The sequence below is a fragment of the Colobus angolensis genome, unplaced genomic scaffold (assembly GCF_000951035.1).
Source record: "Colobus angolensis palliatus isolate OR3802 unplaced genomic scaffold, Cang.pa_1.0 Scaffold198, whole genome shotgun sequence".
In the NCBI taxonomy this organism is placed as follows: Eukaryota; Metazoa; Chordata; class Mammalia; order Primates; family Cercopithecidae; genus Colobus; species Colobus angolensis.
This window is the reverse complement of record NW_012115132.1, coordinates 2864803-2888663: the sequence shown is the minus strand read 5'-3', so window position 1 is coordinate 2888663 and position 23861 is coordinate 2864803.

The following is a 23861-nucleotide window of genomic DNA, read 5'->3' as shown; positions in this document are numbered from 1 at the left end:
AGGACAATGACTTGCTGAAGGCCTTACAGTTACAAGTAGGACATGGACCACCATATTTTTTTTCTTTTTCTTTTTCCTTCTCCACTATATCATAGTGTCTTTTAGACCAGGGTAAAACAAAACAAAACAAAAAGAAATAAAACCTACAACGCAGACAGGAATGCCTGAATGTAATGGAACGTATTTATTATTAGGTTGTTGGAAGCACTGAAGCTAGAGAGACCATGTGTCCCAGTTTGTCAGGAATATTTCAGGTTTGCACCTGTTGTGCTTTTGTAATAATCAATAGCATCCTCGTTTACTTTCAAAAATGTGCTGGTTTGGAGGATTATATATGGTCACCCTAATTAAAACACATGTTCCATGTTGAATGCCAGGATCCACATTTTACTTGCAAAGAATCAGAAAACATATTCTAAAATTTGGCTTCCCATAAGAAAATATACAAACTCTGTCACAAGAGTTGGGATTTTGAAAAGTGGGCGGGTAACACTATGTACTTGAAAATGAGCAAGACCATGTGGAATGGACCAAAGATGAGCTAGCCCTGGCCCCAAAGACTCAAGACACAAGTGTAGGCTTGCCAGGTGTATTCAATGAGAATTGTGGCTCTGTTTTTATTTTTGCTTGTTTTTAACAAACAAAATGAAAATATATGAAAGAGTAGTAAAGTGATGCTGTAATTAAAAAATAAAAAAATGATAGCTGTGTGGGCATGGTGGCTCATGCCTGTAATCCCAGCACTTTGAGAGGCCAAAGAGAGGGGTGGATCACGTTAGGGCAGGAGTTTGAAACCAGCCTGGCCAACATGACGAAACCTCATCTGTACTGAAAATATGAAAATTAGCCAGGCGTGGTGGCTCACGGCTGTAATCCTAGCTACTCAGGTGAATGAGGCAGGAGAATCACTTGAACCCAGGAGGCAGAGGTTGCAGTGAGCCGGGATTGCACCAGCATGGGTGACAGAGGAGCGAGACTGTCTCCAAAAAAAGAAAGAAAGAAAAAAAAAGAAACCACAACTGAGAGTTGAGATGCAAGTGCAGTTCTTAGCAAAGTGTGTCTTGAGGTGAGTTAGTATATTTCTCTTGGCCCTGTCGTTTCTGTCATCTATAAAATAAAGGGAATGAATGCAACTATCTCTTTCCAGTTATAATTTTAGACTCCCATAGTCTTATTAACTCCACACATTTAATCTCTGAGTTGAAACTGGAGCCATCAGAATTCTTCCAAATGTGAAAAAAAAAAAGCCTTGGAATTCCAAATGATTATAATCTTTATTTTAGTCTCTCTTGATTTTTATGTGATGTTTACTTTGTGTATCTGCTTTGTGTACAGTTTTTTCCTTCCCTTGGAATATGTATTATCCATTCATCACTAATTACTCCCAATTTGTTGATGATACAAGTATTTCCTCAGAAATTTCAGAAGGAATGAGAAATAAGTAACATAAAGAATTATCTCCTCCTGGGATTTACCTCTGGCATTAACACAGTGTAACAAAATAAGGTGGGAACAAAGAGGGTCCATCTCTTCATTCCGGTGTCCTGGCTCAGACAAACATCACTTGTATGTCCCATGTTCTATTTTATCAGCTCAGTGGCAAACCAAGACTCTGCCTATAGGTGTAGAATGGGTAAAATAGAAAAATGTGGCATGACCAATTGGCTGAACATGGCTTTCTCCCCAACTGGTTCAGACCGCAGCCCAGCAACTCATACTGACAAGAGCTAAAGCTGAAACAATGGGATTAGATATGGTATAATTTTACTTGATGACACGAATAGACCTAGCTTCATTTTTCTAGTGTTGATAGCTGAATTTTAATAAGTCCAAAGGTCAATTACTTTTTGACCACTTACATGGAGAGAAAACTGATATCTAGGGAAAGTTGATTGTATTATTCTTTCTGCACACATACCAAGTTGATTTTCTACTTATAGAGAATGTTTTTAATTAGTGTTTGAATTGTGCATTAAAATTAGGCTTCTATAAATAGTAAACAGATGTGATATTTTATACCTTAAAATTCAAAACTTTTTTTTCTCCCTCATTTGATGAATTCTAACCCATAGCTCTCTGTTTACATGTTTGCTATTTTGGTTCTGTGTAATTCTAGAAATAACTAGTTTCAGACAGTTATGGTTTAGTGAACGCGGGGAATTGCTTTAGCTAAAATTATTGTTGCTTGTTTCTAAAACTCCTACAGAATAAATCTACGGTCTTTGGAAAAGCAGAAGTTATTTCCAATGACACATACTATTTGCTGAAAATTTACGGTAGATTGACTCATGCATCTTTGCATTGTACTTAGATTAAAATACTATAGCTTTGGTTGAGGGGTAGATGTGTCAGTGGCCTCGCTGTGGCTTAACAGTTTGTTTTGATAGGACAGAGAAAGTTTACCTAATTATAGGAGGCTCATTATTGGTTCTGAAGGAGGAAAAAAGTCATCTCAACATTGATTTCTTCTGGAAATGAATCATGCAGTTGTATAACTTTTAGCACCACTGTCTGTCTCCATCTGTGATCTTTTTTTTTTTTCTCTTTTAGTTAATGTGAAGTTTGTCATTTCAAATAATGTCTGATGTCTGGCTCCAGGCTATTTGTAGATTTATCCTACTCAACATGTGTCACTCATCTTTGTTTAGAATCTGCAACCTTCATCCTAGCAACCTCTTTTTATTTTATCCTTGCTTTTGCTTCATTGGTGGCTCTATACAGATTATAATGGAATCTTGCAGTAAGACTGTGATTAATGGTAGGTATCATAAGTCCATAAATGTACAGTAAATTGAAATTCTTGACATGAATTTATCATCCAGATAAATATTGGCTGCATCTTATTTCAACAGACGCTTTATCCATATTTTATAGTAGCTAACCCATCGTTTTAGCAGTGCCTCTTAAAGAAACTATAGAAAGTTCAAGTGTTTCACTCCACACATTTAATCTCTGAGTTGAAACTGGAGCCATCAGAATTCTTCCAAATGTGAAAAAAAATAAGCCTTGGAATTCCAAATGATTATAATCTTTATTTTAGTCTCTCTTGATTTTTATGTGATGTTTACTTTGTGTATCTGCTTGCACACAAACAAACAAAAAATGGATTCCAGCATGTTGTTGCCTATTTAGGAATCAAATTTTATCTAAACATGATCATGACCCATAAACTATCTTCCTGTGGTCTCATAAGCTAGTCAGTGGTCCTAATATACGTTGAACAACAGAATTTTCTATCTCACCTTTAGATTTAATGTGAAGTAACCAACATGAATTTTCAAGAACTCAGCTAAGAATGTGATGGGGCCTTAGGAAAAACATACCCTTGCAAAATCCCTAAATGCTGACAACTCACCTAAGTAATTCAGCACTTCCACCTTGAACTTTATTCAAAACTGTATTAATATAAACCAACAGATGTTAAAAGGTACCAACTCAAAAGGAATAGTACATCATTATCATAAAGGAGAAGCCACCCTCAAATAAAAGTGTATTTGTATCTGTACAAGGTAAACAATTTGAGTACATCTGAGCTTTGGTGAAACTGGTTTACCACTTTTACTCTCTTGCCACATGGGTAATGGATCAAGCAGCCAGAAAATCATGGACTCATTTCAACTGTGGAAGTTCAGGGCGCGACTCCAAGCCAAAAGTGTGGCCATGGCCAGCTGTCTCAAGCCTCTATGTGTACTCAGTAACCAATAGTATGTTACAACATGTGCTGCGTCAATCTAGCCATTGGCCTTCCAGACCAAGTTAGGAGGGTTTTTATTGCATTTGGTGCACTGACAAGGAAGCTTTGATTGCATTCTATGGGTCAGGAAGTAGAAAAGCACAAAGACTAAAGATGAAAATAGAATTTAGACTTTTCACTTTCAGGTTCATAATAGTAATCTGTTCATTTTTATCTCCTTTTAGAACTAACCTATATTTAATATGTAAATGCAGGTTTCCCAAACACTTCCCCTATTAGTCGGAATTATAAAGAGTTTCCTTTCTGAAAAAAAAAAAAAATCTTTATGTGCAAAACTAGAATGTATTTATTCTTTTAAGAATGAACCCTAAAAGTACTGGTTCATTTTCTGTTCTAATACTTTCCAGTTTTCTACATTTTGCTGTAAAGATAAACTAAAAACTAATAGGATAAAAACAAATAGCTCTGAGTGTTTAATGTCAAAAGTGTCATGCTAATCATAGTAAAAACCAATTATTAAAAACATAGCTCTCAGTAATAAAGCAAATAAATGGAAAGTCTGAATTTCCCTCTCTTATTTAAAACAAAAAAAACCCTGAGATTATGAGAAAAACAGGCCTACCTCAAAGATGTCAGACAAATCTGATTTTCAAGACAAATTCTAGAATTTGAAAAAAATTAATATTTGTATATATATATACACACACACAAACACACACGCTACTGTAGAATAAGAACCATCAGTCTACATGATAACCCCCAATCCTTGGGTACTCAATCATCAAAGAAAAAAATTATTGTTTAACATACTTATTTAGTAAAGCAGAAGAATAGCATAAGAGTATTTGAAAAGTTGGTTTTGTTTTTTAAATATTTTTTTCAGACTTTTATTTTAGATACAGAAAGTACATGTGCAGGTTTGTTACCTGGATATATCGCACTCAGGTATTGAGCCTAGTACCCAATAGGTAATTTTTCGATCCATGCCCCACTTCCTCATTTCCCCCTCTAGTAGTCTGCAGTGTCTGTTGTTCCCATGTTTACGTCTGTGGCTGATCAATGTTTAGCTCCCACTTATAAATGACAACATGTAGATTTGGTTTTCTGTTTCTGCACTAACTCGCTTAGAATTATAACCTATAGCTCCATCCATGTTGCTGCACAGGACATAATTTTATTCTTTTTTACAGAGTGTTCTGTAGATGTCTATTCATTCCAGTTGGTCAAGTGTCAAGTTTAAATCCAGAATTTCTTTGTCAGTTTTATGACTTGATAATCTAACATTGTCAGTAGGACATTGATGCCTCCCACTATTATTGTGTGGTTGCCTAAGTCTTTTTATAGGTGAAGAACTTCTATTATGAATCTGGGTGTTCCAATGCTGGATGTATATATTTAGGATGGTTAAGCTTTCTTTTTGGATTTTACCTTTTATTATTATGTAATGTCCTTTTTTTGGCCTTTTTTTCATTGGTTTAAAATCTGTTTTATGGCCGGGCGCGGTGGCTCAAGCTTGTAATCCCAGCACTTTGGGAGGCCGAGGCGGGCAGATGACAAGGTCAGGAGATCGAGACCATCCTGGCTAACACGGTGAAATCCCGTCTCTACTAAAAAGTACAAAAAACTAGCTGGGCGAGGTGGCGGGCGCCTGTAGTCCCAGCTACCCGGGAGGCTGAGGCAGGAGAATGACGTGAACCCGGGAGGCGGAGCTTGCAGTGAGCTGAGATTCGGCCACTGCACTCCAGCTTGGGCGACAGAGCGAGACTCCGTCTCAAAAAAAAAAAAAAAAAAAAAAAATCTGTTTTATCTGTTATAAGAATAGTGACTCCTGCTCTTTTCTGTTTTCTGTTTTTGTGGTAGATCTTAATCCATCCCCTGACTTCGAGCCTGTGGGTGTTGTTACATGTAAGAGACAGCAGATGGTTGGGGCTTGTCTTTTTATCCAGCTTGCCACTCTGTATCTTTTAAATGGGGCATTTAGCCCATTTACATTCAGGATTAATATTGATATGTGAGATTTCAATCCTGCCATGTTGTCAGCTGGTTGTTATGCAGACTTGATTATGTAATTGTTTTATAGTGCCTGTGGGCTATGGGTTTAAGTGTGTTTTTGTGGTAGCAGGTCAGTACTGTTCTTTTGGTTCCATGTTTAGCACTCCCTTAAGGACCTCTTGTAAGGCTGGTCTTGTTGAAATGTATTCCCTCAGCATTTGTTTGTCTGAGAAGGATTTTATTTCTCCTTCACTTATGAAGCTTAGTGTTCCAGGATATGAAATTCTTGGTTGGAATTTCTTTTATTTAAGCATGCTAAAAATAGTCCCCCAATCTCTTCTGGCTTGTAAGGCTTCTACTGAGAGGTCTGCTGCTAGCCTAATGGGGTTCCCTCTGTACATGACTTGACCTTTCTCTCTAGCTGCCTTTACATTGGTTTTTAACAAAGAGAAATTCTCAAGCTCAAACATTAAGTCTTATTAACTGTGTTATCACTAGGGATTAGGTACATTCATAACATACAGTAGGTTCACCTAAATTCCTAATGAAGCATAGGTATTTTCTTTTTTTTGAGATGGAGTCTCACTCTGTCGCCCAGGCTGGAGTGCAGTGGTGCAATCTCAGCTCACTGCAAGCTCTGCCTCCCAGGTTCACACCATTCTCCTGCCTCAGTCTCCTGAGTAGCTGGGACTACAAGTGCCGCCACTGCACCCGGCTAATTTTTTGTATTTTTAGTAGAGACAGGGTTTCATCGTGTTAGCCAGGATAGTCTCAATCTCCTGACCTTGTGGTCTGCCAGCCTCAGCCTCCCAAAGTGCTGGGATTACAGGCGTGAGCCACCGTGCCCGGCCGGTATTTTCTTTTAACGCTTATTATAGGAGGCTACATTATTGGTTCTGAAAGAGGAACATTATGTCATCTTACTTGATTTTACCTGAAAATGAAACATACTATAAATCATACTATAACTTCTATCACTACTGTCTGTCTCCATTAATGAGGGAATTCAATTATCTTAAAATTCAATTTTCCACATTTTGGGGGGAAATACAGTATTGCTATGGCTGAACAAGCTATTAAGAGAAGAGTCAATATGGCTTTGAGGCTGAAATTCAGACCGAAGTTGATTGTGCTCAGTTCCAGGACACCATCATTAGCCATGAAACCTTGGACAAGTCACTTAACTTCGAAGCAACTCTTTCTTGGTAATAATAGTCCCTACCTACTTGGCTTTGTGTGAGAATTTAGTTCATACATGTAAAGTACTTGCAAAATGAATGTTGCCTAGCACTTCATAAGTTTCACCTACTCTATTTTGCATGAGATTATCAAAGATAAAGCACTTAATTGAAAAACTCTTGTAATTTATAACTTTCAAGAATATCCACAGTAACCAAACAAAAAATAACTGACTTTTCACTTTAATAGGCTCCTGAATGTCAAGGAAAAAAATAAATAAGGTTCATTTGGCCTACAAAATTTTGGTTTAATTTTAAACCCACAGCTACCTATTGAAATCAACTTATGGCAGCCTTAAAGTGATATGATTTCTTCAGAAGTGGGTCAGTAAAGAGATTTTCTATTTCAAGAGAATCTTATAAATCACCAGATAAAGACTGTGAGAAACAGCATATACACACTTATAGTCTGATTAAATATCTGGATGGATATTTTTTCTTGGGAAAAAAGTTCTATATTTTATGGCTTAGTAATTTGTTCTACTTTAGTAAAGCTGTTACCTTTTAAGACAACACAAAATTGAATGAATATATCATTCTAAGTACAACTCATGTGGAAAAAATGTCTATTTTTGGAGATAAAAAAGCAGATAAATCAGTCCACATCTTGGTTACTGATGCAAAGGAACTCTGCCACTGTGGAAGGATGTGTCAGTGATTCTGTCCTAAAATTACTGACATGTTTATAGAACAGGCCTGAGGAGGCCAAGTTCAAGTGCTCATTGCCTGTGCAGGTTAAGTAGTGGTGACCTGTCCATTATGCCTACACTGCTCCCTATTTAATTAAGCCAATTTATTTTTCATACATCTAAAAAATTCTGTGAAGTCTTACCACCAGCAAGAAAGCTAAACTATTAATACTGCAGCTAAGGATGAACTAGAGCAAAAGAGAAAACTGATTGATTTTTAAAATGAATTAATCCTTTCTCCTATCCTCTTTCTAAAGCTAAGTATTTAAGTGAAACAGGGATGTCTTATAGAACTATTGACTAAAAACTGGTTTCCGAGTTAGAGGTGCGAGATTAAAAAAAAAAACTGGACGTGAAAGTTGTGTAATAAAATAAAATTTAAGAACATAATCAAGTTTCAAAATTGAATCAATAAAAGCATGAATTATAAATAATGTACCCACTTATTGCTTTTCCTAGATTACTGTTTTATGTGATATTTGGATTACAACTTGCTTCCTTTTTTAGTGATAAAACCACCAATATAGCAAATTAGAAAATCGCAATTCAAGTCCCTGTGATTCCCAGCGATCTGGCTGAGGGCAAATCTTTTAACCTTCCTGAGCCTCGGTTACTGTATTTTTAAAGTGAAGGTTTTTATGAGGAAGATGGAGATAATTTATCTATTGAAAATGTTATCAATGTTTTAAAACAGCAACAAAAAAATCCTGCTTGGGGGACCAAGGTGTAAGTCTGAGACTTGATCACAAACTAGAGCGCCTGGCACACAGATGGGGCTGAATCACTGTTCACAGAATGCTCATTAACGCATGAATGAATCAATGAATATGCAGTAGATAAAAGATGGTGAAACTTAACCAGAGCATGAGGAAAGAAAATTAAAACAATGAAAAGCTCATACCATATTAATAGAGACTGTGATTCATTTTGGAGGGTGATGACATTATTTAAATTCTCAGTTTCTTAAATGTATACCATACACAGTTTTTAACCCGTTGAAGGAACGTGGCAAATGGTAAAGGTAAAGGTTCTGCATCTAGTGACAGAGGGTGGAGACAGATGCTCAGACTCAGCTTAGATTCCGGCTTTGGGGCTTGAATCCTAGCTCTACACTTCAATTGCTGTGCAATGTGAGGCAAATCACTTAAACACTCTGTCTGACTTTTTCACATTAGAACAAATGAGAACGCTAACAGTTTTACTCTGTCATACCAAACATCAAAAGCGATAGCCAAGATAGTAAAATGAATGACCTTTCTGGCGTAACTTTATTAGCCCCTGAGCACCTGGTCATAGAAAATACACCAGGATGGCAAAATTTCTGTAAATATTCCCATCTATAAGATTATTAAAAATTATTAAAAATATTGAAGTTTCTCATTCTTAAGCAAAATTCATTTGGCTTGGTGATTGGAAAGCATTTTAGTCAATAGGGTTCTAGCAATATTCCATAATTTTAGCTTGAGTTTGCAAAACACATGCATTTTTTTGTAGGAGGTCAGGCACTAGTCAAATTATGAAAAATGGTAGCAGCACCAAGTCTTTGCGTATGCTGACATCTCACAAAGATCACATTAATGTCACTAAGACAGTGTTGCTGGGGAAGAGTTATTACAAGTCCTCTCAGCCAGTTAAGTATTTTAGAACAAAAATGACAACTCCAGCCATTACCCAAGGCATTATCTCATTGAATTTTTAAAGCTACCATAGCTATCATTACTGGCCTTAATTTCTAAGATCTGAATTCAATTTCCAATTGTGGCATTTATTAGTTATACAAATTCATTATGTCCTCTTAAAGTTCCCCATGTCTCCATTTACTCACAGAGGAATGAGATCCTCAGATAAAAATAATGTCTGTGGAATAAATTATAAACAGTTAAGCAAGCCCACCCTCTCCCAAGGCTAGTTGGTGATGTTGTTTCTGTGCCATTCTATCTTCAGGGGAGAGGAAAATAAGAATTATTACATTCTAACTGGAAGACGTGTTGCTAGTGGCGATAACTGTCTTAAGGTAAAAGTATTTTTATTTTAGAACTTACTAACAAATTTAGTCGAAGGCAAACAAGTAAGAGAGCTAAAATCTCTGCAAAATGAAAATAAAACAACAAAAAGATTTTGGAGCTGCTTTGGCAGCCAAGAGAGCAGGAGAGGGAGGAGATCTGGGAACCAAGAAGAAAGGGGAAGGCGTAAAATTTCAGAGAAAAATGTAGAGAAGGAAAGTCCTGAGTGAAGACGGCAAAGAGGAAATTCCTAGTGTGATACTGGCTAGAGAATTCTAATGAACGGGAATGCCTCCTACTCAATTTTAAGTGATTTGATTTGATGTGCTCTAAAATAATAGCTCTGCTATCCTCAACACTTCAGTAGAAAAATGCTGCATAAAACTGCCTTATATAGGGATGCTTCAGGGAAACCGTATAAGGAGGGACTGTGTTTTATCTGTGGGTGAGAGCAGGGGGGAGAAGTGAAATGAGCTGCAGGAAGAGAGGGTCAAGATGCTAAAAAGAGATGAGCAGCAGTGAATAGGAAATGAGTCTTCAGCAATTCTCAGCAATCTCAGTGAGGGCAATAGGCTAGCAAAGTTTGCAAGGCAGAAGCTCAAGGCTGTTTCATTTAAGGATGAAAGAGCATTATTACTCCTCAAAGCAGGAACACTCGAGTACTGTAAGGTGTGTGGCACCTGGGTTCCTCATCTCCAAACATACACAGTATGAAGGATTACGTTTGAGTTAGTGAGCAATAGTTCTTAGCAGGTTCTGTGCAGTGAACAATCAGGGTTTAAATCCTCATTTCACTACTTTCCTCTGAAACACGAAGTCAGTTACTAAAGTCTTCTAAAGTCCGTTCTCCATTTGTGTCTCCAGATGGTAACAGCTGCCTCTCAGGATTATAGGCAATTAAAAAAAAGGGGGGGGGGCTTATTTCTAAAGATCTGTAACATGATAACTTGCACACAGTTAAACTTACAAAATGACCTTCATTCTTTCCTTCAGTTCTTGATTTAGTCTGTTGACTTCAAATAATTTACAGTAGTCCCCTCTTTATCCATGGGGGATACATTCCAACGGGATACTTGAAACCGTGGATAGTATTGAACCCTATATATACTGTTTTTGTTCTGTACATACATACCTATGATAAAATTTAATTCACATACTAGGCACCGTAAGAGGTTAACAGCAACTAATAATAAAATGGAACAATTAAAACAACATGTCAGCATCACTACTCTTGCACTTTGGGGCCATTATTAAGCACAATAAGGGTTACTTGGACACAAACTCTGTAATATTCCAACAGTCTCTCTCATCTCCAAGATGATTGCTAAGTAACGACCAGGTAGCTAGTCAGACTGGATAGGCTGGACAATGGAGGAATTCATGTCCCAGGCAGAATAGCGTAGGAGATGGTGTGAGATTTCATCATGCTACTCAGATGGCATCCAATTTAAAAACCTATGAATTGCTTATTTCTGGAATTTTCCATTTAATATTTTCAGAGTATGGTTGAACTGAAACCATTGAAAGTAAAACTGCAGATAAGAGGAGACTAATGTATTTTAGGAATACAACTTGTAAATGTTATTATTTGCCAGGGGAATTCTTCAGATTGCAATAATCAGATTGCAAACAGGTCATATAAAGACGTTTGCATTTTAAAATATAAGTGATGACGATACTCATTTAGAAAGCGTGTAAGAGACAGAGAGTCACTTAGCAGAGATGCCATGGGGCTGGGATTGTTTAGAAGAATGGAATACAAAACCAATTTTGAGTTGAGCTCAGCGGTACAATCCTGAAACATAAACCTAGCTTGTGGCATCCGAAATCACTCACATCATTCTTGCTGGGAGTCCCTAGATTCTTGCTTCCATTTTCTATGATGTATTCTAGAATAATGCCTCTGGAATTAACAAGTTTTAAAAAAATTTTGCAACAAAATTATTGTTTTTAAATAAAAATGTTCCTCAATGTTGTATAAATCGTGACATGTCCTTCCTTATAAACTTTTGAATCCTTTCACATAAAAAGTAATTATATGTGTAAAAGACTTCAATATCTATGAATGTTATGAAGTAGAAATTTTAGTCATTTATGGGAACATAGAAAATGAAGGCTATTTTCTTGATGATTAAGTTTAGATCGTCTCAAAAGTAATTTGTGAAAATATGTTTTGAGAATTTTACATGATGTAAGCAACCCAAATCTGTGATGTGAAGTATCTAAAACATAAACAGACCATTAAAAAAGAAACATATTATTTATTAGGCACATGCTTCTCAGTAGAGTTGAAATAAATACTTATCTCCATAAAGCAGAAAACATTTTCCCAGGAATGGGTTGTATTCTGTGTTTAATCAGTTCAGCAAATGCCTGATAACTTCTCTGTGTTGGGTATCAAACAAATACAATAGGTCAACCAGTCACTGTTCAGTCTGCGGAAACCTTACTGATTGAGGCTTCTCGGAAGCAAGGGGTAAAGGAAGAACAGGAAGTGGCAATGACCCTGAAGAACACTCATCTCTGACCTCTGTGTATAACAAGGAGAGAGAAAAGTATGCTCTTTAGTAACTCAATCTTTATTTTCCTATTTCTCAGGAGCCCATGTACTGTAAACCTGTATTTGACCTGCTGCCACAAGGTTAATATAGGCCCACAGTCTCCACATTTGCAAAATGGTGAGCTAAGATACAGAATAAGTAAATACTCATCCCAGGAGCAAAATTTTTGATGGCGTTGAAAGCCGGCTCCATGCCTCAAAAATGTCAAGTCACAACTAATGTTTAACAGTTTCTATTATACATATTCAATTTAATCAGCTATTTGTCTTAGAGAGCATAAAGCAATTTAAAATTGATCATGTGTTTGAGCTGACTACAAAGAATAAAAATGCCTTGTCAAAAAGAGAAAAAAAGTGCTATTAAGTATCAATTTCCTTTTTGCACTGCCAAAAACATCAAAGAATCTTCCAGTTATAAAATCTGAACATGCTTCCTCTTCAGAGTTGACAATTTACCAAATCCTATTTATTCTGTCTTTAAAATATCTTGACTGTTTTTTTCTTCTCAGTTTCTATTTTTTGAGCTCTCATTTACTCCAATGACTTTAATTACGACTGATATGTAGATGACTTTCTAATCTGTACCCCAGGCTGGAATTTTTTTTGAGCCACCAGACACCAACTCCACATATCCAAAATTCAATTCATCTACTTCTCACAATTTACATTCCTTGTTTCAGTAAATGACACTGCATCCAATTGTTTAAGGCAGGAACCTGGCAATCACCCTGACTTCTTCCTCTTCTTTACCCTCAATTTCCAAAGAATCAATAGGTCTTGTCACTTCCATTTGTGTTAATACCTTGAATTGATTTGCTTCTCTATAACCCCATTGTTGCTGATAATGTCCAGGGCACCCTTAAAAAAATCAAGCACTACAGATTGCCTATTCAATATCTATTCTTGCTTCCAAAGCCTTGATTTACCTAATTAAAAATGTTTAATCTCTTAGTTTCCCTTGCTGCTAGCATAGGACATAATTCCGGCCAATGAGATGGAAGTGAATTTTACCCCAAAAGGTTTTTGGGAAAAACTCCTTAAAATTGATTAACTTAACTGTCTTGTTTCATCAGCTCTTGATCCACAACCTTTCCCTTCATGCCTAGAATGTAGATGCAATGTCTGAATTGCAGCAGCCCTTTTGTGAGTACAAGGAGAAAAGCTCCATGCAAAAAACAGTGAAGCCAGAAGGGAGAAGTCATGGTTGCTGGCAGTAGCATGATGCTACTATGTCAAGATTTTCTGTGTCCATATTTCTTACTATCTGAAAAAACAAACACACAAACAGAATAAAACACCTCGTTTCATTAAGTCAGTAAGCCACTGTTACTGGGTTTCTATTACATGAAACCAATGAAGTTGTACCTCTGTCACATTTCTCATATCCTCCATTTTATTTCTAATATTGGCATTTTTAAAAAAAAAAATCTTCACAGGCCACGATTGCCCTTATGATAGTTCCAAACTCCTCAGCAGCATGTATAACGCCCTTCAGGATCTAGTTCTTAACTCTAGGGTAAGCCTCATTTATCCCATTAAGTTCGAACCTCTATGCTCCATCAATTATACTTTCAGTTCCTCAAACACATCATTCTCTCAATTAAGACTTAAATGTGCTATTCTGTCTAAATGGAATATTCTTTTTACTTCTCTCCCACTTTACTTGGATAACTGACAAGTTTTCTAAAATCCTGCTGTTATGGTTTGGCTCTGTGTTCCCACCCAAATCTCATCTCAAAGTGTAATCCCCACGTGTCAAGGGAGGGAGGTGACTGGATCATGAGGGCGGTTTCCTTCATGCTGTTCTCATGATAGTGAGTGAGTTCTCATAAGATCTGATGGTTCTGTAAGTGTTTGACAGTTCTTCCTTCACTTGCTCTTCTTTCTCATGCCTCCTTGTGAAGAAGGTCCTTGCTTCTCTGTCACCTTTCGCCATGAGTGTAAGTTTCCTGAGGCCTCCCACGCCATGTGGAACTGTAAGTCAATTAAAACTCTTTCCTTTATAAATTACCCAGTCTTGGGTACTTATTTATAGCAGTGTGAAAACAGACTAATATACCTTATTAGGAAATACATCCTGAAAGAAACCTTTCCTGATCCAACAAGCCTAGATCAGGTGCCTCTACTCTGGGTCCCTGTAACAATTGCATGCCAGTATTTATCTCCATCAGAATATTTTCCACACTAATGACAACTACTATTGTACTTCTCTATCCCCTCAACTAGATGAAGATAAATTTCTTAAGGAAAAATTGTGTCTTATTCACTGTTGTAATTCCCTGGTTTATCACAATAGCTGATAAATAGTACTATATAGTTGTTGAATGAGTAGATGAATAAATGCATTTTCATTACACATATCTATCATTCAAGCTCAAACTCCCATCATTATGTGCCCATACAATTCATTCTAATTCATCCAATATTATTCAAGACATTGTGGTATATAATTAGTCACAGAACAACAATAATGAAAATTGTTGCCTCCAGCTCCATTAGGACCAGCTCCATTAGGACCAGAAAAGGGTATTGATTTCTTAACAAGTAAAAAAGGTGTAGGGTACTTGAGCTCTTTAATGCAATTAATTTTTGTAATTAACTTTATAATTAGGTATACTTAAATGAAAAAGTTAGTTGTATCTATATTAATGTTTTTCTTTTATCTGGTTGTTTTCTATCCATTACTTTGACTGCAAAAGCCTCAACTGAAGACATGAAATCAGGGCATATAGAACCAGAAACAATCTTAAGATTACTGACTTCCTGAATCTACATGGACTTCTCTTCAAAATAGAGTCAAAATAGAATTTGTCTACTTGACTATTTCCAGTCTTAAAAAAACACTACTCGAGAATTATAACTATTCCAAGACTTTTAGAATACAGTTTTCATGATAGGTTTGAGGTTTCTTTTTTTACACTTTTATGGAGGTATAAATTATATGTCATAAAATTAACTAATTGTAAGTGAAGAGTTGGATTTTTTAGTATACTTATATAATTGTGCAATCATCACTTTACTGTAGATTTATAACACAGCCATCACTTCCAAGAGTCCCATTGTGTCCATTTTCAAACAGTCCCTGCTTCCACTCTCAGCCCCAGGCAACCACACATCTGCTTTCTATGTGTAGAGGGTTGCCTTTTCTAGAAATTTCATATAAAAGGAGTCATATATGATGTATCCATTTGTGTCTGATTTTTCTTTTTTATTTAGCGTAATTTGGAGATGCAGTGCCATCTGTGTTGCATGTATCAGTAGTTTGTTACTTTTATCGTTGAATAGCATTTCATTGTATAGATACACAATGTTCTGTTTACTCACTACTTGTGGATGTTTGTATTTTTTCCAGTCTCTGGCTATGATGAATGACACTGTTATGAACATTTATGAAGAAGTGTTTGTGTGGACACATGTCTTGATTTCTCCCAAGTAGATATCTAGGAGTTTAATTGCTGGATTATGCTTTAAGTTTATATTTAACTTTTTAAGAAGCTGACAAACTGTTTTCAAAAGTGACTGTACATTTTACATCCATACCAAAAATGAATGAGGGCTTCAATTTACCACATTTCAGCAAACACTCAGTATTGTCACATTTATTATTATTATTATGGCTAGTCTTACCTGTATATAGTGATATCTCATTGAAATTTAATGAATAAAAATTGTAAGCACCTTTTTATGTGTGCATTAGCTATTTACCTTCTTTGTTGAATGTCCATTTAAATATTTTGCCCATTTATAATTTGATTGTATTATTTAGCCAAGCACAAATTCTCTATTGGATATATGATTTGTAAATGTTTTTTCCAGTCTGTGACTTTTCTGTTTACTTTCGTAATGGTGTTTTTTTGAAGCACAAATGCTTTAAATTTTGATGTAGTGTAATTCATCAATCTTTTATGAATTGTTCTTTTGGTGTACTATCTAAGAAACTTCTACATAACCCAAGGTTGCAGAGGTCTTCTCCTATGTTTTTTAAAGAAGTTTTATAGTTTTGTCTTTTATATGTAAACCTTTGATACATTTCAGTAAATTTTTGTGTATACTGTAAGATAGGTTCCAATTTCATTTCTTTGCATGTTGTAGCTACCTAATTTTTACAGCGTCATTTGTTGGAAAGACTATTATTTCCCCCACTTAGTTGCCTTGGTACCTTTGTTAGCAATCAATGAACCATGAATGTGAGAATGTATTTCTGGGCTTACTAGTTGGTTACATTAATCAGTACTTTGCATATCTCCCTCCATACTGAGCCTATCTCTGTGGAAGAAAAGTTGCTGGATTTTCTGGCTGTCCCTGTGCTGATAAAACTGCAATTCTCACCAACTGCAATGAGGAGAGAGGTGGAGTTTTCACTATACATGAAGGCCTCATACTTTTATTGTTCTTGCACAAAGCTGGGGTATCTTTTCAAGAACAAATGCTTAGTTAGTGGGTACAAGGTAAGTTATTTGGGTGATGGATACCCTAAAAGTCCTGACTTGACCACTACCCAATCCATTCATATAACAAAATTGCAAATGTACCCCATAATTTTGAACAAATCAAAAGAAAAAAGGGCCCCGAAATGATTATTTTGATAACTTCATCTAATTTCATAGATGTTTGTGGAAAGGGTGTTCTGACTTCTTCACATAACCATGGCTGAAACTTCCTTTTCATGACTAATTTTTAAGGGGAAGAATATGCTGTTGAGCCTCATCTCAGCACACCTACCCACAGAAGTTGCTTGAAATTATATTTAAAGTAATTTTTGGAACACCTGGGTCCATATGGCAGATTAAATCTACATGTTTATTCTCTGCTCCCTCCACAATGTCACCAAAATAGCAGCAATAAAACTTTAAACAACCCAAAATGACCATAAGGAAACAAGAGAAGCAACCAAAAAGTGTTTTGGAAGCTAACAAATTGTTAGACAATGGTCACTGTCTTAACAGAACAGAGAAATGTGAAAACTATCACTGGAAACAACAAAAAGATGTAAGTTGATAACACACCAGAAATTCAGAGGTCTCAGGAACTGAAGATACCATATACTGTGTGTTTTGAATGGTGGCAAAATGAGGCTGAAAAGGAATATTGGGAAAGTCTTTAAAATGAACAATTATGGCTATTGATTTCCAAACCTATTATGTGCTGCTAGAGAACTACACCTGGTATATCTGAGTACAAGACTGAGATTTTAACCCATGGACACCTAGGGAGATCAGCCATAGCTGAGGTGATAGTGAGCTACAGAAGATTAAGAGAAAGTAAGAACACTGAGATACTTAAATCCCTTTCTTAATCAGAATGCTACTAGTAATATACACATCCCCTTAAACAAGGGATTGGAGTATGCTAAATAAATCTTACAGTTCAAAAATCAGAGATGCAGGTAATGAGAATGAGAGGCTCCCACAAATTAGGCAAGTCATTACCTCTTTGCCCTATAATACAGTAGATATTGTCATTAGTCAACTAACTCCACTTGCATATACAGAGCTTCCAAGTATCAGTTTAGTGGCTCCTAACTATGAATGGATCAGTGTAGGATATCCAGACATTTTATTAAAGTCAGTAACAAGAAATATATAAATTAAATCAAACAGAAGTACAAGGAATTTAGACTAAATAGTGACAATCCAAGAAACAAAAGAGATTCTTAAAAAAACTGTGATGGGTAGATTTAGAGAGCTAATAAAATAAAAATAAGACAAAAGCTATAAAGGAAGAAAAATTAGACTGAGATATAATAGGTGCTCAATAAATATTCATTGAATGAATTGAATTTTTATAACTATAAAGGATGTGCGTATTTATAAATAATTTATAATGGTTCAGTGTAAAACACAGTCAACAAAAGAATCGAAAGACATGAGTGGATAAATACACCAGAAATTAGAATATTAATCCAAAAGATCCAATATAACATTGAGAAATGGTCTTGAGAGACAGGGATGGGGACAGAGAGGTGGAGGTAATGAAATTATAAGGAGCCAACACAATAAAATTTATAATACTGATGGACAATTATTTCCAGACTTAAAGGATCTACAATTAGCCAATACAGTAAATGCAAAAAGGTCCACATTAAGGCCATATCATTGAAATGTCAGAATAGCTGGTATTTTAAAAAATTCAGAAAACTTCTAAAGAGAGAAAAAACATATTCTGTAGAAACTGTAGAAAATATGAACAACATCAAATTTCTCAGCAGCAACACTAAAAGCTAAAATAAAATAGAATAATATCTTTACACCTCAGGGTAAAAATTATTTTCATTCTGGGATCCTATATCTGGCCAAAATATCATATAATTTGAAGGTACAATTACTATATTTTTAGACTTTCAATGTCTCAAAAATTTATCTGAAGTCCACTCCCTTTCAGGAAACTACTAGAAGACATACTATATTAAAATGAAGGATGAAACCAAGAAAAAAAAGATGCAGATGTCAGAAAAGGAGTTGTATAATAATAATATCAATTCCTAGACAATAGTGAAGATGAGTCTCAGGATAACAGTTTGCCAACAAGCCTTCCAATCTTAATGGAGCAATAAGTTTGAGGGTTCCCAAAGAAATTTCTAAGAAAAGTAATGGAAACTAATAGAAGACTTTACGTTTCTACGAAACTGAAAAAACTCAAATAATTGGTAGTTACGATGGGTTTGGTACATAGAAAGCTATGCAAGGAAAAAAAAAGCAATTATTAAACCTAGGGAGAAACAAAATTAGTACATGAAACACAATGTAATCATAATGTGCTAGGTGCCTCTGCTGTGAATAATTGTTACAGGCCCATTATATTATAAACATTATTGGATTAAAATTGTAATATTAGGTTACTAGGATAAAAGAAGGAAAATGTGTGTGGAAGATGTAGACCTAGGAACGAGAAAAACATCTCCATCTTCCATATTGAGAAGTCAATGAGAAAAAAATAAACAGCAGAGTATCAGTTTAAGTTTGTTACTTAAAAATACAAAGGAGACAAATTAAGAAGCACTAAAATAATTATTTTACTGATAATTAAATACTCCTATAGGTATTCTTATAGGAGTAAGACTCAAGAGTGGAAAGCAAGCAGTGGGAGGCTTCTGATTTTGTCTCATAAGCCTGTTAAAACTATTTGATTTTTTTTTTTTAAATCAGCTTTCCCAGGTTGAATATTTGCTTTTTTTTTATTTTTTATTATTTTTTTTAAGATGGAGTCTCACTCTGTTGCTCAGGCTGGAGTGCAGTGGCGTGATCTCGGCTCACTGCAACCTCCATCTCCCGGGTTCAAGTGATTCTCCTACCTCAACCTCCCAAGTAGCTGGTACTACAGGCATGCGTCACCACGCCTGGTTAATTTTTATATTTTTAGTAGAGATGGGGTTTCACTATGTTGGCCAGGCTGGTCTTGAACTCTTAACCTCAAGCACTCTACCCACTTCAGCCTCCCAAAGTACTGGGATTACAGACATGAGCTACCATGCCTAGCCTTGATTTTTTTAAATGTGGTTTTATAATATGAAATTTGAAATGCAAAAAAGAAATTATTATGTGTTTGCATGTTACTTTATTTTAAAAGTCACTCTACTAAGTTTCATCTTTTACAAACTGTATAAAGTTAAATTAACTCACAAGAGAGAACTTTAATCCACTAAGTACTTAAGTGAATGGACAAAGCTGAAACCAAGTCCAAAGTTGAGTTATATCAATTTGTCAAGAAACCCCTTCTGGAGATGAGGTTGTCCTTCTGTTGCTATCCTGTTTTAACTAGTAAAATACTTCTGCCTTAGGATATGCTTTTTTCATATCCTGGAATTTATTTTCCTTCCAGGAAAATATCATGAAGCTGGATGCATGATCATTCAAATGCACAAGAACAGATGTTGCTGGGTCTCTGTCAAGCACTGAGCAAACGTTTTGATGTGTCATTTTTTCCAGTTACTGTGGATGAATAGCACAAGAATGGTGTCTTAGTTTGGGGCTGCCGTAACAAGTTACCCCAAACTTGGTGCCCTAATACAGCAGACCTTTATTATCTCATACTTATCAAGGCCACAAGTACAAAATCAAGGTGTAGGGAGTAGAGAACTCTACTCTGCAGGCTGGAGGGGAGAAGCACTCCTTGCCTCTGACAGTTTATGGTGGCTGCAAGCCCATTCTTTAGTTTGTTGTTGTGTAACTCTCATTTCTGCCTTGGTCTGCACATGGCCTTCTCCTTTCGTCTCTGTCTCCCTCCTTTGGGTGTCTCTTCTAAGGACCCTAGTCACTGGATTTAGGATCCACCCAGATAATCTGGGATGATCTCATCTTGAGACTCTTAGCTTAATTATGTTTGCAAAGACCCTTTTGTCACATAAGGTCACATTCACAGGTTCCTGGGTTAGATGTGGATATATATATTTTTTTAAGGCCACAATTCAATTCTCACACACACACACACACACACACACACACACACACACGCACACACGCGCAAAGAGAAGAGGAATAACGGGGCAAATATCACTTGTTATTTACTTTAATGACAGGTCATATTTGGACAAACACAAAGCTAAGCCTGGAATTCCAATATCTTGGGAACTGAAAGATGAAAGCAGTCAGAAAAAGTAGAACTATGAAGATAGTTTTATAAACTAGCCACTCATTCTTTTCTTTTTAGATTTACCATTAACCTCTTCCACTTTTATGCCATCTGTAAAGTTGACTGGCTTGTTGTCTATTTTAAACCACGTTTTAAGGCAAAAACAGTGTTGGTTTGTTGTTCTCAGCGACTTCATTTTCTGAATAAACAAGACTAAACCCTTTTAAATGTCAGTAGAAATCTTTCTGAGAAGCACTATTTTTTTGCACACTAACGATGATATACTTAACATCATTCAACCACTTTCTTTTGTGTATTCAATCATCTTTCCCATTTTAAAATTAAGTAATGTTTTATATAAAACATGTGAATTCTCTGTAGCAATTTAAATTTTGATGTAGTATTTTCTACATTATATAGGAATATATTTTTATGCTTTACTGAGTAAAAAAAAAAAAGGGAGGGGGACAGAATATGCCAAGAAAAATTTTTAAGGACTATTATTTGTTTGAAATGGTGACCAGTTAATTTCTATATATAAATGCAATGATTCTGTTCTCATTGTATGCCAGGAAATGTTTGAAAATAAACAAATAGTGAAATAGACTTAGGGTAGTCTAAACAATTTAAAGAGTACCAATTTTCTTAGAATCATAGAATTTAGAAAGAATGTTAAATATGAAGTCCAAACTCACTTTATATGCCTCGTGGCAATTGACATTACGTGATTTGCTCTATGTCACATATCTGGCTATGACAGATGTAAAATTTTAGGTTCCTAACATCATTCTATTCTCACGATTTTTCTATCACTGTTAACCTGACAAATGCATCCACTTTGGACGTTTTAAGTGTTTGTGGAAAATTAATGCATCCTCAATGCTTGAGAATGTTCATCTTTGTGGAAACCAAGTAGTATTTTAAAAGCAGGATTTGGGGAAATAAATTTGTATTTGATTTTCTTTTTTTTTTTTGGTCACTTTTTCAACAGATGACCTCACTCAAACTGCTTAATTTTTTTGAGCCTCAGCTGCCTTGTTTGCAAAATGAAAGGACTACTATCTAATCCACAGGACGATTTTGAGACTAAATAAATTCAAGTTGAGACTAGCTCTCAGCCTGCATATAATGACTATTCAATCAGTGCCAGTTTCCTTCCCTGTACTGCTTATGAAAAAGTCAATCAGTTACACTATAAACCTGTTGTGATGTATTCAGTTGTCACCCTCCCACCTCAAAATTCGTGTGATGAAGTTCTGATCCCTAATACCTCAGAGCAAATTTCTGCTGTTTAAGTCAGGGGTCCCCAATCCCCAGGCCACAGATTGGTATCGGTTTGGGGCCTGTTAGGAACAGGGCTGTACAGCAGGAGGTGAGTGGCGGGTGAGCCTGCCAAGTTTCATCTCTATTTACAGCTGCCCCTCTTCAGTCACATTACTGCCTGAGTTCCACCTCCTCTCAGATCAGCAGTGGCATTAGATGCTCATAGGAGCACAAACCCTATTGTGAATTGTGCAAGTGGGGATTTAGGTTGCCTGATATTTAGGAGAATCTAATGCCTGATGATCTGCCACTGGCTCCTATCATCCCCAGATGGGAGCGTCTAGTTGCAGTAAAACAAGTTCAGGGCTCCCACTGATTCTACAATATAGTGAGTTGTGTAATTATTTCATTATATAATACAATGTAAATAATAAAAATAAAGTGTACAATAAATGTAATGTGCTTGAGGCCAGGCACAGTGGCTCACACCTGTAATCCCAGCACTTATGGAGGCCAAGGCAGGCGGATCACTTGAGGTCAAGAGTTGGAGACCAGCCTGGCCAACATGGTGAAACCCCGACTGTGCTAAAAATACAAAAAATTAGCCAGGTACAGTGGTGCATACCTGTCATCTCAGCTACTCGGGAGGCTGAGGCATGAGAATCGCTTGAACCCGGGAGGCAGAGGCTACAGTGAGCCGAGCTCATGCAACTGTACTCCAGCCTGGGCGACAGCGGGACTCCGTCTAAAAAAAAAAAAAAAACAACAAAAAAAAAACATGTACCTGAATCATCCTGAAACTATTTCCCCATCTTTCCCATAGAAAAATTGTCTTCCACCAAACTGGTCCCTGGTGTCAAAAGGGTTGGCACTGGTTTTAGCCAACTGGCCACTGGTGTAAGTCACTCAGTTTGTGGTGCTTTGTTATGGCAGCCCTAGCAAACTAATGCACCTGTATTTCTTGGATTGATGGTTACTTATAATGACATTTCTCAGGGATAGTTTTGCAGCAGTCAATCTGTATCAGGATCTGTAAGGTCCTTCTTTTCCAATTTCAAGGAAAGCAGGTCCAAAATCTCTTTCACCTAACTCTAAGTTGAGATGCCTGTTCAAGAATGGAGAAGGTAAGGGGCCTCTCCAATATATGTGATTCTGGTTCCAATCTTCCAATATCTTGCTATGCCTATACTATTTGTACAGGTTATAGGTTTGTGGAATAGATAGAGATCCCGATCTCTGTATCTCTATCTATATCTGATCTACATACTCTACATCTAAATCTATTGAGCTTTCTGTGAAACATACCACAAGTTTTTCCCCCTTATTTTATAAAAAACTTGCTGAAAACACCGCTTTAATCAAATTGTCATGTCATACCCTCTCATACATTTTTATTTACCATAATTTGCCCTCTGTTAACATGTTGTTAGACAATTGAAGGCCTTTCCCCTTTCTGCCACGTCCCTTCAAATGAAGCTTTGCCCACATTTCAGAGTATTTCCTTGAGATAGTGCACAGAAAGGCTAAAAGCTATAAACCAGGCCAAAGGTTATAAACATTTTAACATTCCTAATACTTATCACCAAGTTGCTTCACAGAAAAGCTGGTTGTTCTTTCCTTTTGAACTTAATCACAAGAGAATAATTTTGGTAGCAAGAGAAAGAAGGCCATGGAGGGCATTGGAAGCATTAGCGTTCAACAGGCACAAGCAGGTAATAAATATCACTTTATGAAAAGCTCAAAGCCATGCATGGTGTTTGCATAACATGTTGCTAACTGAAGACCTCTCTGGTTCACAACCTTTCTGAAACTCAGCATTTAAATGCAATATAGCCTATTAAATTGTCAGCTCAA